The 13023-nt window shown below is 50.0% G+C and overlaps 1 pseudogene; it reads left to right on the plus strand.

Annotated features, from left to right (window-relative positions):
- LOC132317721 (hydrocephalus-inducing protein homolog) overlaps positions 1–13023 on the plus strand; it is a 71379-nt pseudogene that overhangs the window by 30388 nt on the left and 27968 nt on the right.

Genomic DNA, 13023 nt, shown 5'->3' on the forward strand with positions numbered 1-13023 from the left:
CCAGTCAGTGCCTGGGCTGCAATTCCGTAAAAGAAGTGCAAATGGGAGCAGACAGTGTATGGACCCGTGAGGATCAAGGAGCAAGGTGGCTACAGAAGTGGGGAAGGGGTGGCCAGCCACTGCGTGAGGCAGGTGGTGGCTTGTGCCCTCTGCTGCTGGGGTAAATGGCTGAGTTTTCAGGCAGGGCAAGAGAGGTATGGGAGAGGAGGGAGTAATTTTTACTGAGATTGTGGGGTCTTGTGTTCCCTGAGGCTTGGTGAGCCCTGGTCATGGGTGGGAAGGCTCCCCTGGAGCTCATGCCTTGCTGGGAGCGTCAGGAGGGTGCAAGGTGTCTTTGCAAGCCTCCTGGGGCAAAGGTGCCCATCAGACAGCTCTGGGACAGGGCACAGTGCTCTGCCTGGGCACTTGGCAGCCTCTACAGTGCTGAGACTCAGGGTTTGCTCCTCCTTTAAGAGGTGGTTGTATAAAAAGAAATTAAAGGCAATTGATTGCTGTAGGGGTCTTAAACGTCCATTTGACAGTGACACGTGTTATGCGTCATTTCATGCTATTTGGGGAGTAAATAAATTCTACGTTCTCTCAGTATCTCCAATTCCCTTTTGGTCATCTCTTTGCCTAGATGCGTCGTTCCTCGGCTGCGAGTGCTCAACCCGGTCGTGACATTTGGACGGTGCTTTCTAAAGTACCCGTATCGGCAGATGCTGACGCTTGAGAACGACAGCAATCTCCCAGGCTGCTACGCAGTTCTTCCTCAGGTTTGGCATCGCATCCACCTCCTTTCCTCCAATGTTGTCAAGGGGTATATTAGGAAAAAAGGAGTTTTGGAGAAGACCTTGCTGGTTTATAGTCAAACCTAAAGGTTTGCTGAGAACAGGAACCTACCTGAATAGAAACTTTAGAAAGCAGTTAAATAGGAACCTGCCTGAATATAAACTTTAGGAAGCAGTTCATAGTCTAGTCTTTGGGGTGCTTTCCCGTAGGAGAACTTAGAAGGTCATGAAAGGCTGCTGCAAGGAGGCTGCCAGCACAGGAGCAGGTGTTTGTCCATGCAGCAGCTCTCGGACCCCCTCAGGATGCTAAGCCCATACTAGTCTTGCATCTGTTTTTGTGCCTTTCTCCTTTCTCCTAGGGATTTTTAAAAATGTGCGTGAATTGTCATTGTGGTAGATGTCAAGGAGTTCAGAGTGACCTTTGAGGAAGCTTTAAAGTTGGTTTTGATTCTGTGCCTTATAGGAACACAAGAAGGATGCTCCTGTGTGGTACTCCAGCCCCACGCCATGCGGGATTATCCAGCCTCGCAGCTTGGTGGAGGTCCCGGTTACACTGGAAGCCCAGGTGACGGGAGAGCAGGACACAGTGGCTCGTGTTGCGGTGTTTGGGAGCGAAGGATCCCCGCTGGTGAGTGCTAGGGGAGATGTGTGCCTTTGTGCGACTCATCTTGGTGGGGCATAAAGTGTACAGGGATTCTTCCTGGGAAAACAAGAACTTGTAATATATGGCTGGCGTGGTCAAGGAAAGAAGGGATCCGTGGCATGAGCAATGGCTCATGCCCAGAGAAGAGGAGGGATGGTATTCTCTTAGGTGGTAATCCAAGTGTCTGACACAGCATTTCATTATGGATATGTGAGATGGGATAACAAGCCCAGTCTAAAATGCAGCACGATCCCTGCCTCTCCTACTCTGCTGTATTATTAGATGAGCAGCAACCGCTGCTTCATTAGGACTCTTGCTCAGGAGCACACAGGGACCTCCCTGAATCCTGCTAAAGCAAGCACGTAAGAAACCATGCTGAAGTGATGTTTTGTGCAAAGCTGGATTTAAGCTTTTCTGAAGTCAGGCCCATCATGTTTGAGAAATATCCATGAAATCTCTTTGCCAAAACTCCCAGCCAAAGACATGTGAGTCTCCACACCATTTGCATACACAACAGCAGCAGCGACAACAAAATGTAGTCGAGGGAACATTGTATGTAGTGTCCTGGCTTCATCTAGCTGAAATCTAGATGAAATTTAGTTACACTTTAAATGAAAATGATACTAACTTTTGAAGCAGCTGTTTTAAAATGTCTTGTCATCTCTCTGAGCATGAAGGAGGATGTCAGAGGATTGCTGGGAACCTGAGGCTTTCTGTAACAGAAAGGAAGGCTGACATGTTGAAAGTAGTTGCGGGATTTAAACTTCCATTAAAAGGAATGGAAATTATGCTGCTAAATCCCCTGGATGCCACTGAACCTCTCAACCCAGGCCCTTGTGGGTGTGCAATGTAAAGCAGTCAACGGGAAGGCCAGGCAATGCAGGCTTTGCAGGGAAATGTGAAGGTTGACAAAAGAGTTGCTCGTAAATATAAGGTATGCTTCCCTTCAAAAGAAGGGTTTCCCCCCACTAGAATTTATGTCTGTTATTCATATAATACCAGGAATACACACAAGCACAAATCAGAGGCAACTAACTTGCATGATCTGTACTCTGAAGAGCCTGCTTTGCTTCTGACTTGTGCTGGTTGTCACAGGCGTTGCTTTGGGAGTGTTAACGAAGTTAGTCTCCAAGTGGGGCTGTGCAGCAGCAGAAGTCAGGGAGGGTGGTTTGGAGCAAGACTGAGCAGGAAAAGGGGTGGGAGCAGGCACAGGGTACAGGGAAGAGAGCTAACAGTGTGGAGGAGGTGTGAAAAAGCAAGCGTGGGAAACTGGGTTTCTTTACCCCCTGATACCGGGAGCTTGTGGCTTTCAGATGGGATGGCTCCAGATCCCACACGTGCTCCAGGCCTTCTGTTTCAGTCTTACCACACTGAAAACTTCAAAGCACCCTAATCATCCCTCAGTCTAGGAGTACCCTTAGAGCTGTCTAATCTTTTTCAACTTTCCCTGTTGTTTTTGATCTTTCCTACCTGCTTCCTGGAGCAGAAGATCCATTTAGTGAGCGTTGGAGAAGGACCAGTTGTCTCCGTGCACCCGAGTAAAATAAATTTTGGCCGTATCCAAGTTTTACAAGATGCTTCCCAAACTCTCCGCCTCTGCAATCAGACTGTCATCCCTGCATCCTTCTGGGCAGAGATGGTAAGTATCTGTGGGGCTCTTTTCCAGCAAAAATGGTCCATAGCAGCCTGTGACTTGACCTTTCTATGCAACATTTCCATATTGCTCCCCGAGGGAGAAAGGGAGATATTCCATCACAACGCGGGAAGAGGAGCCTGGCTCTGGGGGCGGTTTTCTCTGGGGAACCCCTCAGTAAAATAGAAAGTTTGCATAGATGTTTGAGCAGAAATGAGTCTGGATCACTTTTACAAGTTGTCCCTTTGTTTTGTGGAAGGTATTTAGCTCTGAGAGTCATGCTTTTGGAGCTCTAGGCGATGAAGGGAACCCTGTGGCCCTTTGCTCCTGAAAGGGCATGGGTTTCCCTGTGGTTTCCCTGTTCCCTCTGCATCTGCTTTGCCTCAACCTCCAGCTGACGACAGAGACTAGGGTGTGAGGTCTGTCCTCCAACTGCTGGTGGTGAGGTGAGTTTCACCCCTACTGGGGGTCACCCCAGCTGGGTTGTTGTCCAAAGATATGCTTGTAAGGGTGGTGTAGCGACGGAGTCTGTGGAGTCTGTAGCGTTGCAGAGCATCTCTGGAGAGTAGCTGCAGAAGAAGGTTATTTAATTCATGGAGGCTGCCTAGTGTGACAAGCTGCCTAGCAGGAGGAGAGCTTGGCTGCTTCCCTGGCAGGGGGAGCGGGGCTGATGCAGGCGGGAAGGGCTCGGGTGCTGAGGCTGGGTGGGATGTGCTCCCCACTGGAGGGGGGATCGAGGCAGGAAAACAGGGTTTGGAGGGGGTTTGTGTTTCTCTGTGCTAGGTGGGTTGAAGTTCTGGGGCTGGTTAACCCAGGCTGAATTTCCCTCTTGCTGCTTTTGCAGCTTGTTCGCTCCAGTTTCTGTGCCCAGGAACATAAACATAACCTCAAAGTGGGGGATTCCCAGGGCAGCTTTCTTTGGCTCCACAAAGAAAATCTGCTTTCCATCTCTGCAGAGAGCAAGCCACCTCGGATGGGTGGTACTGGTGTGTAAATGATGGGGTTTGCATGCTTGTACCCAAGACTGACCTGCAGAGCTCTGTTTAGGTCCTGCCGTCGGGGTGTGATGCCTTCCCTCCCTCCCCATGGCAGCTTGCAGTGCACCCAGGGGGCTTGCAGGGGTATATCTGCCTCTCCATTGCCTCAGTGCCCTAACTTATGGGACTGGGCAATAAATCCCATCCTGCTTCCCTGCGATCTCTGCAAATATTGTGCTAATCAATAACTCGAACAGTAATATGAGGTGGTTCAGGGATGGTTTCTTTCCCTGCAGCAAAGATGGCCTCTGCTGTTCCATAGCCCCTCTGCTGACTCCCCAGCATGGAGTTACCCCATGGTGAGCATCTCAGCTTCTCAGGATAGCTGCTGCTATCCTGGAGATGTTCAAGGAGGCAGGTGCTGGGAACCTGCTGGATCAGGCGTTTCAGCAAGGGCTCTTCAGACTCTTCAGGACGGTGATGCTGAGCCTGCCTGATGGGAGCAGCACTGTGGCAGGCGAGGTGTGCTCCAGCTCCTCCCTTGCCCTCAGCAGCTGCCTACTTTGGTGCTGTTTTGTTGCCTCGGTTGAAGTTTTGCCCTTTGCTGCTGCCTTAGGCTGCCTGGCAGTTTATTGATGGGAAGAAGAGGGGACTGAATAATTTTGGAGATAAAATTTGAGATGCAGTCGGGTGTCAGGGTGACCTGCACATGTAGATCTGAGAGCAGAACTGGCTCCGGCCGTCCCTTAGCCTAGCTGGTGGGTGACGTGGGCATCCTTCATTCATTTGCGCCCCTGAACCCAAGTCTTGTGTTCTCGAAGATGCCAAAGCTGCTGCTTTGATTTCCTGCTTGGAGACTGCTGCAGGACAGCGAGCTGGGATTTCCCTGTTTCCCGTTTGATGGCTAATCTCAAAACCCTGGCTCTTTGCAGTTAGGCTTCTGGATCATGGTCCCCACTCGAAAGAAAGAGCTCTTGATTGAAATTTTCAGAGCAGTGTTGGATCAGCAACATTACAGCATGCTGACTGGCAGCTCAACAACCTGAATGAGATTAGATTAAGGGGCAGCAACAGGGCAAATAAAAGGCTGGTGTCTTGTTCAAAACAGAAAAGGAAGATGCTGTAATGCAGATGGCCATGGTGGTATCCTTAACCACCACATGCAAATTGCTGTTCCTGTCAAGTCGAGCTTTCTTCTTGCTTTATGGGAGAAAAGAGCATTATCTGAGCAAGCTGAGATGTTTTTTGTGGAAAACTTCACTTTGGGATAGAGACTTAAGGAATTACCTGGAGTACTCCTCATCGTGCACAGGCTTCCCCGTACCCCTCTTGTGTCTGTCGGATGAGTTGTGGGGAGCAGCACTGAGCATCTCTGCCACCAGAAGGAAGGAAATAAAAAACCCCTCCAAAGCTGTGCCTTGAGATGGGGCTTTTTGGGTTTGTAGTGGAGTGTAGGGACTTCATACCCATGTCCTTGGTTGGCTTATCCTTGCTTGCCGGGGTAGCTGCAGGGCTGTGACCCTTGGGGCCAGCGTGTTATCCCATGCTCATCCACTGAATCCTGTGTCTGTCTGACGTACCTTTCCTTGTCAGATTGCTTTCCCAGCTGCCAGGCAGCCCTGTTAGAGCATCCTGTGGATCCCGCAAGGGGAGGGTTTGCCTTTTTCGTGGTAAAAAAGACTGGAGGAATAGGTCAACATGAAGGAGCTGCTGCAGCTTAGCTGGGGGCTGATGCGACCTGCTGAAAAAAGTGGCCGTTTCTCCTCCTTGCTGTCGCTGTCATCTTCTTTTCCTGTTTCCCTAAGTGTCTGATTTTTGCTGTATTGACAAGTGCAAAAGAGTTGTATTGATTAATGGAAGTGTTTGCTTTCCCTGCAGAAAGGCAGAAAGAAAAAAGCATCTTTCTTTGATCATTTCCTACTTGTTTGTTGTCACTCCTCAGGCATCTTTTATTTGGCTACCAAGAATGACATGTCTCAGCATCACAGAAGGCAGCTGCGTATCACACCTGTGTGATCAGGAAGGAAAAGACAAGGCCTAGGGTGCAATTTTTGTTCATCAGCGGCAGCTTTCTTCTGCCTGCATAACCACCGTGCTGGGTGTGTTATGTGCTACCGCAGGGAGGCAAACGGTGTTTTCCTGGTGCCTTGTAATGAGGGAGGAGAGAGGAAAGCTTTCTTGGGACTTTCCCTTGTAGTGACGGTGCTCTGTTTCCTAATTTTGGGCTCCTGTCTCCTTTGACGGGATCCTTGACCTCCCTAATCCAGAGCCCTGTGCTCCTGATGGAGCTCACTGCCGCGTGGTCTCCAGCAGCGGTCATCCAGCCAGATGTGTTGTCGTCTTCAGGAGAGTGCCTGGGGAGCAGATCCCCTTCCACCTTCCCAGGGATGAGCTGCCCTCAGATTCAACTGGAGCTGATGTTGCAGAAGAGACCATGTTTTGTTTATTTAAAAAAAAAAAAAAGAAGCTGCACCTGTTTATCTTCTCACTGGGATTCCCTGGAGAGAATCAAGTGATTTCCAGGCAGCATATAAAGAGTTTTGGTCAAACTCGGTGTAAGCAAGGAGAGAACATGCAGTTCCCATTCCCATATTTGCTTCTTTCCTCATTTAGTGCAGGTTTTGTTTCATTTCCTGATTTCATTGCATATTATCTCAAGCTTTTGATGACATTCCCTTTATTAAAGAAATGGTCATATGGAGAGACAGCAAAACAGGGAGATAAACTTCAAAACAGTGCCGATAAAGGGATGCTGCTTTAGTGATTCTGTTTCTTGTTCTGGCTGATGTGCGATTTTGTTGTTATCTGAGCAATTTGTGCGGGCTGCAGGGAGGGAAGGCTTTGAAGAGCCTGGAACTGAGTTTATTAGTTTTGCCAGTGCCTGGAATAATTTTGATGCCTTTGGCATGCTCCATCCTGGGATGCAGGCATGCAGACCTGACCTGCAGTCAGCCTAAGGAGTTTTCATAGCTGGGGCACCTCCCCATGCTGCCGGGACCCTGAATGCTCAGCAAGTTACTGCTTCCCTGTCCTCCCGCTAGTCTTACCCTCGTTAGCAGAGGTCGTTTTGGCGGGGTTATTTAAAATGCTTTCCATGACTTTGAAGTGCTGCTTGGTTTTCTGGTGTTCTTCTCCCTTGGGCTGGCTGGTGTCCTGTTAGAGCTCAGTGCCACCAGGCTGACAGATGGAAACTCAAGCTGACTTCACCTGGATCAGGCACTTGGATCATGTCAGGCCTCCAAGCTCATCATTGCTTTTCATTAAAAACAGAAGGAAAAAACCCTTTTCTCTTACAATACTGAGGTGTTTTGGGTGAGTAGTGCCTGTCGTCCCAAACAGAGCACTGAACTGTGGGGTGCGTGTGCCACTAACACCGTGATGGACACTTTGAAGCCGTACATCTACATCCCAGTGCATTTCATGCTGGCTGGGGAACATTGCATGCGTTTCTCTTTGTCTGCTGCAAGCTTGCTCCCTGCGACTGTGGTTTTAAATGGAGCGACTGTGGTTTTAAATGGAGCGACTGTGGTTTTAAATGGACCGGGGGTCCAGCCCCCTTATTGCCCCATTCCTAGCCAAAGGTGCATGAGAAAGGAGAGGAAGAGAATGCTTGGGAAGCCCCGGCCATGCCCACAGGGCATGTCTTGCCCTTTCTTTCTGCTTAGTTCTTTACTGCCCTGCTGTCAACACTTAGAGCTGAATGTTTCAAAGCCAAGGACAGTGGGACACCTTGCTGCAGCTGATGATCAGTGGGGACCGAGTGCTTCAGTCCTTCAGGGGCTGTTGAGAAGCACTGCCTAACTCTTGGGAGAGACGACTTTGGTGTTGGGGTTTTGATCAACTGGTTTTGCAGAGTTATTCTTCAGGCTCTCAGCAGTATCCCCCATGCACGTGGCTGCCACGGTGGGATTTGAGCAGTCCTGGCTTCCTCTGGCCTTGAGCCTTCATGCAAACCCGGCCACCATTGTTGGGAAGCCAGGAGAGAGAAAGTAGCTTCCCTTGGTGCGCACTCCAAAAGAGAGACCAAAAGAGGAGGGGGAATAACCTTCTCCTGAGGATGAGCATCTCTTGGGTCGGGCAAAACGGGGTTAATGAAGTGAGTCTGTTAAAGGAGGGTAAACTACAGGTTGTATAAGCTCCTGCATAGTTGCTGTTTGCAGACACCGTAGCTTAGATTTAGGGAAATGAAGCCTTTCTGGTTTTTACCCTCATATCTTTTAGTCCTTCCTTTTCCTGCACCCCACAAGAGACCAGGGTCCGTGGTTTCCATGCTAAGTTAGTGTTTGGCTTGTCTTGCAGGCTGGCAAACGCTCGCGCTGGAGGATTGAACCCAGTAAAGGAATGATCCCCCCCGAGACCGAGGTGTCTGTGACCATCATCGCAAACTTGGATGACACGGAGAAATTCAGGGACGAGGTGAACCTGTTCATAGAGAACAGCCGTTCCTATGTCATCCCCGTCCGGGCTGTCGGCATTGGCACCACCATTGTCACCGACAAACCCTTTGGTCCGGAGCTCAACTTGGGACGCCACTTCAGGTAGGATACCTCTCAGCTCCCGCTTCTGCCGTGGGCTCAGCCAGGAGGAGTTTTGCTGTAGTCCTTCAGGCTACTTCTCCTTCCGTGCTCAAGGTCCTGGCTCCGTTTCACTGAAGCCACAGGAATTCCTTTAGAAGCATTTTGTGGTCATTTGAAAGATGTTAGATGCCCTCAAAAGCCACCAAAATGGACACCAGTTGCTAAATTGTCACTGAATTGCCCTTACTTCTAATACCTTTATTTCCTCACTTCATCAGATAAAAATACAGAGGAAAACCAGCAGGTCCCATAAGCCTCCGGCTGGAAAACACTACATTACGAGTATAAACATATTTCCCTTTGCAGTAACATGGCTTGCTTTTTCACTCACTATGGAGTATCGTCTTGCAACAGCGGAAAACCATGGAGGTAACTTGTTAGCAACTCCTCGACTAAAGTAATGGTGCTGCTTTATTTCCCCTCTGCCGGGAGTCCTGGAGGAGCAGCAGAATTTGTCTTTGCCCTGTATCATCCCTCAGTTCACTCGTCTTCCCTGGCTCCCCTGCCAGGCTGCTCTTTATTAGACGTAGTTGCTCTTTCCTGGTTTCTCCTGCCTGCTTTCCTCCCTGTCTCCTCCGTCAACGCCGCAGCAGCAGCCCAGGGCACGGGCAAGTGAGGGTGGCTGCAGGCCCAGCTCTGAAAGGGAGAGGAGGAGAGGTCTGCTGAGGTTGGGCAGGATAAATTGAGAGTATTCATTGAAAGAGCTTGGCTCGGAGGAGGGGATTTGTTGATGCTACCGTGTGTGTCTGAAACCAGGCACGTCCTTCTAAACAGGGGAGGAAAATAAGCCTTTGCAAAGTGCTGCTTGCCTTGTGTTGGAGACCTTTTGGGGCGAGAGGCATCATCTTCTCGAGGTGCCTGTTCCTTTCCCTGGCTGCAAAGAGGGTCCACAGTGCTCCGATACCTACATTTTTGGTTAGAAAGAGCAGGTTAATCCTACCTTAAGCATTTAGGATAGATTTTTAGCAATTTAAATATGCATCCACAAGCCATCCGCATCAGCAGGGACGTTGCAGGGAGGTTGGTGTTTGCCCAGCTTGTCCTGTGCTCTGTGCAGCCACAGATTGGCTACACAACACAGGGGACAATGTTGGGGTGGTTCATGTCATTGTGCTCTGCCCCCCTTCACCCGCAGGCTCTGTTTGGAGTTGTTGCCGTTGATGTCGGCTGCAGAACTGCCACCGAGTGAGCTGTGGTGGGACTCCGGTAACATCTCCGATGAGTTGGGCTTTCCCAGAGCCACAAATTCTGCATCTCCCCAGAGCTGCTCCGAGCTTTCATCCGTTGCTCTCCACAACACACACCATTTCATACTAAACTTGTAAACCTCATTATTTTTTTTTAACAGTCTGTTTCACAGACTTGTTTGTTCTATAGTACATGCTTGTGTGTTTGTATTTAGCTGCTTATGGCAGACATGCATTTTGTAAGCCACATGTTCTGTACCTTTCAAAAAGACAATAACTGTTCCAGGAACTCTTCATTTCCTGGTCATGCTCAGCTTTGTAGAGGGTAAAATAATGACTGCAGACTAGCCTGCAGTTAGTGTTTCTTTACCTGAAGGAATCAATTTCCATTGAATATTCATCTGGCTTTATATCTAGCTCTAGTTCTTCATCTCTGGTTGTCGCTCCATTCCCTCAGCAGCTAGAGCTGGTCTTGCTGCTGTGTTTGTATTGGGAAAACCTCTGTTGATCCTGTGTTCTCAGAGTGCATTTGTCTCCCTAAAACACAAACCCAGCTGCACTGTTGAGGCAAAGGGCGATATGTTGGGGGCGATGAGGGTTGGCTGCTCTCTAAGGGATGGGGGGATGAGGGGGATCCCACCAGTGAGGCAAGTGGTGCCCAGGTCACCAGATGAGTCTGTATACCCTGCAGCCTCCCCAATAGCATCTTTGGAGGAAGCCACCTGAGGCAGCAGCTCCCAAGGGGAAGGTGAAATGGCAGCGAAGCTGTTCCTCCCTCCACTTGCAGCCAGGCCAGGCCAGCTCAGTGTCTGATGCAGCGAGACCTGCAGGAAGCCCCTTGGAAAAATACTCTGATTATTAAGCCCCAAAGGCTGTTGATGCTCTGTCTGCAGCAACTGAGATGATGTTTGTGTTGGGTCTGGCTGAGATGGAGTTAATTTTCCCCATAGCAGCCCTCATAGTGCTGTGCTTTGTATTGGTAGCTGGAAGGGTGCTGATAAGGCACCGGTGTTTTGGGTACTGCTGAGCAGTGCTCGCACAGCATCAGGGCTGTCTCTCCAACATTCCCCCCTCACCGCTAGGCTGGGGGTGGGCAAGATCTTGGGAGGGGTCATAGCCAGGACAGCTGACCCAAACTGCCCAAAGGGGTATTCCATAGCATATGACGTCTGCTCAGCACTAAAAGCTAAGAGAAGAAGGAGGAAGGGGGGGCATTCGTTATTACGACGTGCGTCTTCTGGAGCAACCGCTAAGAGTACTGAAGCCCTGCTTCACGGGAAGTGGCTGGACATGACCTGCTGATGGGAAGCAGAGAATAAATCTTTTCTTTTCCTTTGCTTCTGTGCACGGCCTTTGCTTTTGCTGTATTAAACTGCCTTTCTCGTGACCCACGAGTTTTTTCCATCTTATTTTCTCCCCGCCCTGTCCTGCTGAGGAGGGGAGTGATTGAGTAGCTTGGTGGGCACCCGGCATCCAGCCGAGGTCAACCCACCACAATGTTCTTCACGAAGCTTTTCCCTGCTGTGCACAACCAGAGCAGCTGCTGGATGGTGATAAACTTCGGGGCAACCAAGGTCTGGCTCTTGCTGTAGCTTTGAGCTAGGTCAGCCTTTTTGGAGGTGCCTTTATTGCTGAGTGTGCAGTCGGATAATGCCTTCAGGGTGCTGAAGCTGGGTGATTGCTGGGAAATGGCAGCTCCCATGACATTTTCCATCTCTGCTTCTCTTCTAGCCTGGACCCCTGCTGCTACCACTTCAAGATGACGAATAAAGGGCGACGCACCCAGTACCTGTATTGGACAACAGAAGGTTTCAGCCCGTTTCACCGGCATCATCGTCTCCCTGCCATTGGTACCACCAAGGGCAAAGATTCTGCCCAGAACCCCAAACCTGCCTGCCCCGTGTTTAAGCTTCAGCCTCTGAGGATGGAGCTGATGCCGGGCAAGACTGTGGAGATGACGCTGGAAGGCTTCTCCAGCACTCCGCAGGTGAGGTCCCCCATGAGGGCTGAGCCTTTCCCATCAGATCACGTCCACTGGGACTTCTTTTGCAGCCCCTTGACATTTGCCTGTGAAAATGAGCAAGAGCTTTCCAGAAACTGTTTTAATGCCACAAGTTACCACGGCAGCACCAGTTGCTTTTCTTGCTGGCCACCATCAGTTGCTAAGGCTTTTTTGTGTTTCTAGAGCTACCATAAACCCAACTTGCTGACACCAAAATGGGGGCTGAAGGAAGTATTGCTACTTCAGGGGCCCAGGGCAGGTTATAAGGTGTCGTGTGCTGAGGCAGAAAGGAAGGGCAGGGAAAATAATTTACACTTAGACTAGGAACACAGGCAGAAAGTAGATTAAAAAATGCAAGGTCATCTATCTGGGGGAAGCAGCGAGCAAAACAAACCACCTGTGAAGGGGGGGAGTGTCTGGGAGCAGCATCATTTTTCCTCTGTAGACAAATGTAAGCAGAGGGCTTGTCTAGCACTGAGTCCTGGAGGAGAAAAAACAAACGGGATGTGTCAGCTCTAATGATCATTCCCCATGTGGGAACCCGTTCCCAGGGACCATTATAATTGGCAGCTTGACTTTTGTCAATATTTCCATACCAGCTCGCCCCAGTCTCTCAGCCAGCCCCGGTGTCCCAAGGGCAGCCAGGTCTTGCAGCACCCTTGGATAGCAGCTGAGAGGGGGGATTTCAGCAGGGTCACTGGGTGTTCTCCCTGGACCCTTCTTTCCAGGGGGAATCCAACTCTGCAGAGAAACTGCCAGCTACCCCTGGTGTGCATTCCCTGGCTCCAGGACCACTGGGCACAGATGTTTAAGCAACTATGGACTAAATCTGCATTAAGCTCCTGCTGATACCAGTGCTTTGAAAGGTTTTTTAAAGGGTTGCCTGAGTGGCAGCTTGAGGAAGACTTGATTACTCGCTCAATTGACTGTGATGGGATTGTCCCTGGGCAGTTCTGAGCCCAAAGGTTTTGCTGAAGAGGGAAAAAGGTACCAGAAAGGAAAGACAGTGATCAGGGCACTGGTGAGGGTGTCTTGCCTGGAAAGGCCAAAGGGGATCTGTGAGCTCAGCTGTGGCTGCCTGGTTCGTGCAGTCAAAGTCCAGACCCTGGGAGTGGGCTTTCCACCTTACTTGGGTCTTGGCAACTTAATTTTCTTCAGGTTGGTCAGAAGCCCAACTGCCTGCACTGCAGATGCAACACAGATGATTTTGGAGACTGTAGACTCCGAGGAGTTG

The sequence above is a fragment of the Gavia stellata genome, chromosome 11, assembly GCF_030936135.1.
Source record: "Gavia stellata isolate bGavSte3 chromosome 11, bGavSte3.hap2, whole genome shotgun sequence".
NCBI lineage: Eukaryota > Metazoa > Chordata > Aves > Gaviiformes > Gaviidae > Gavia > Gavia stellata.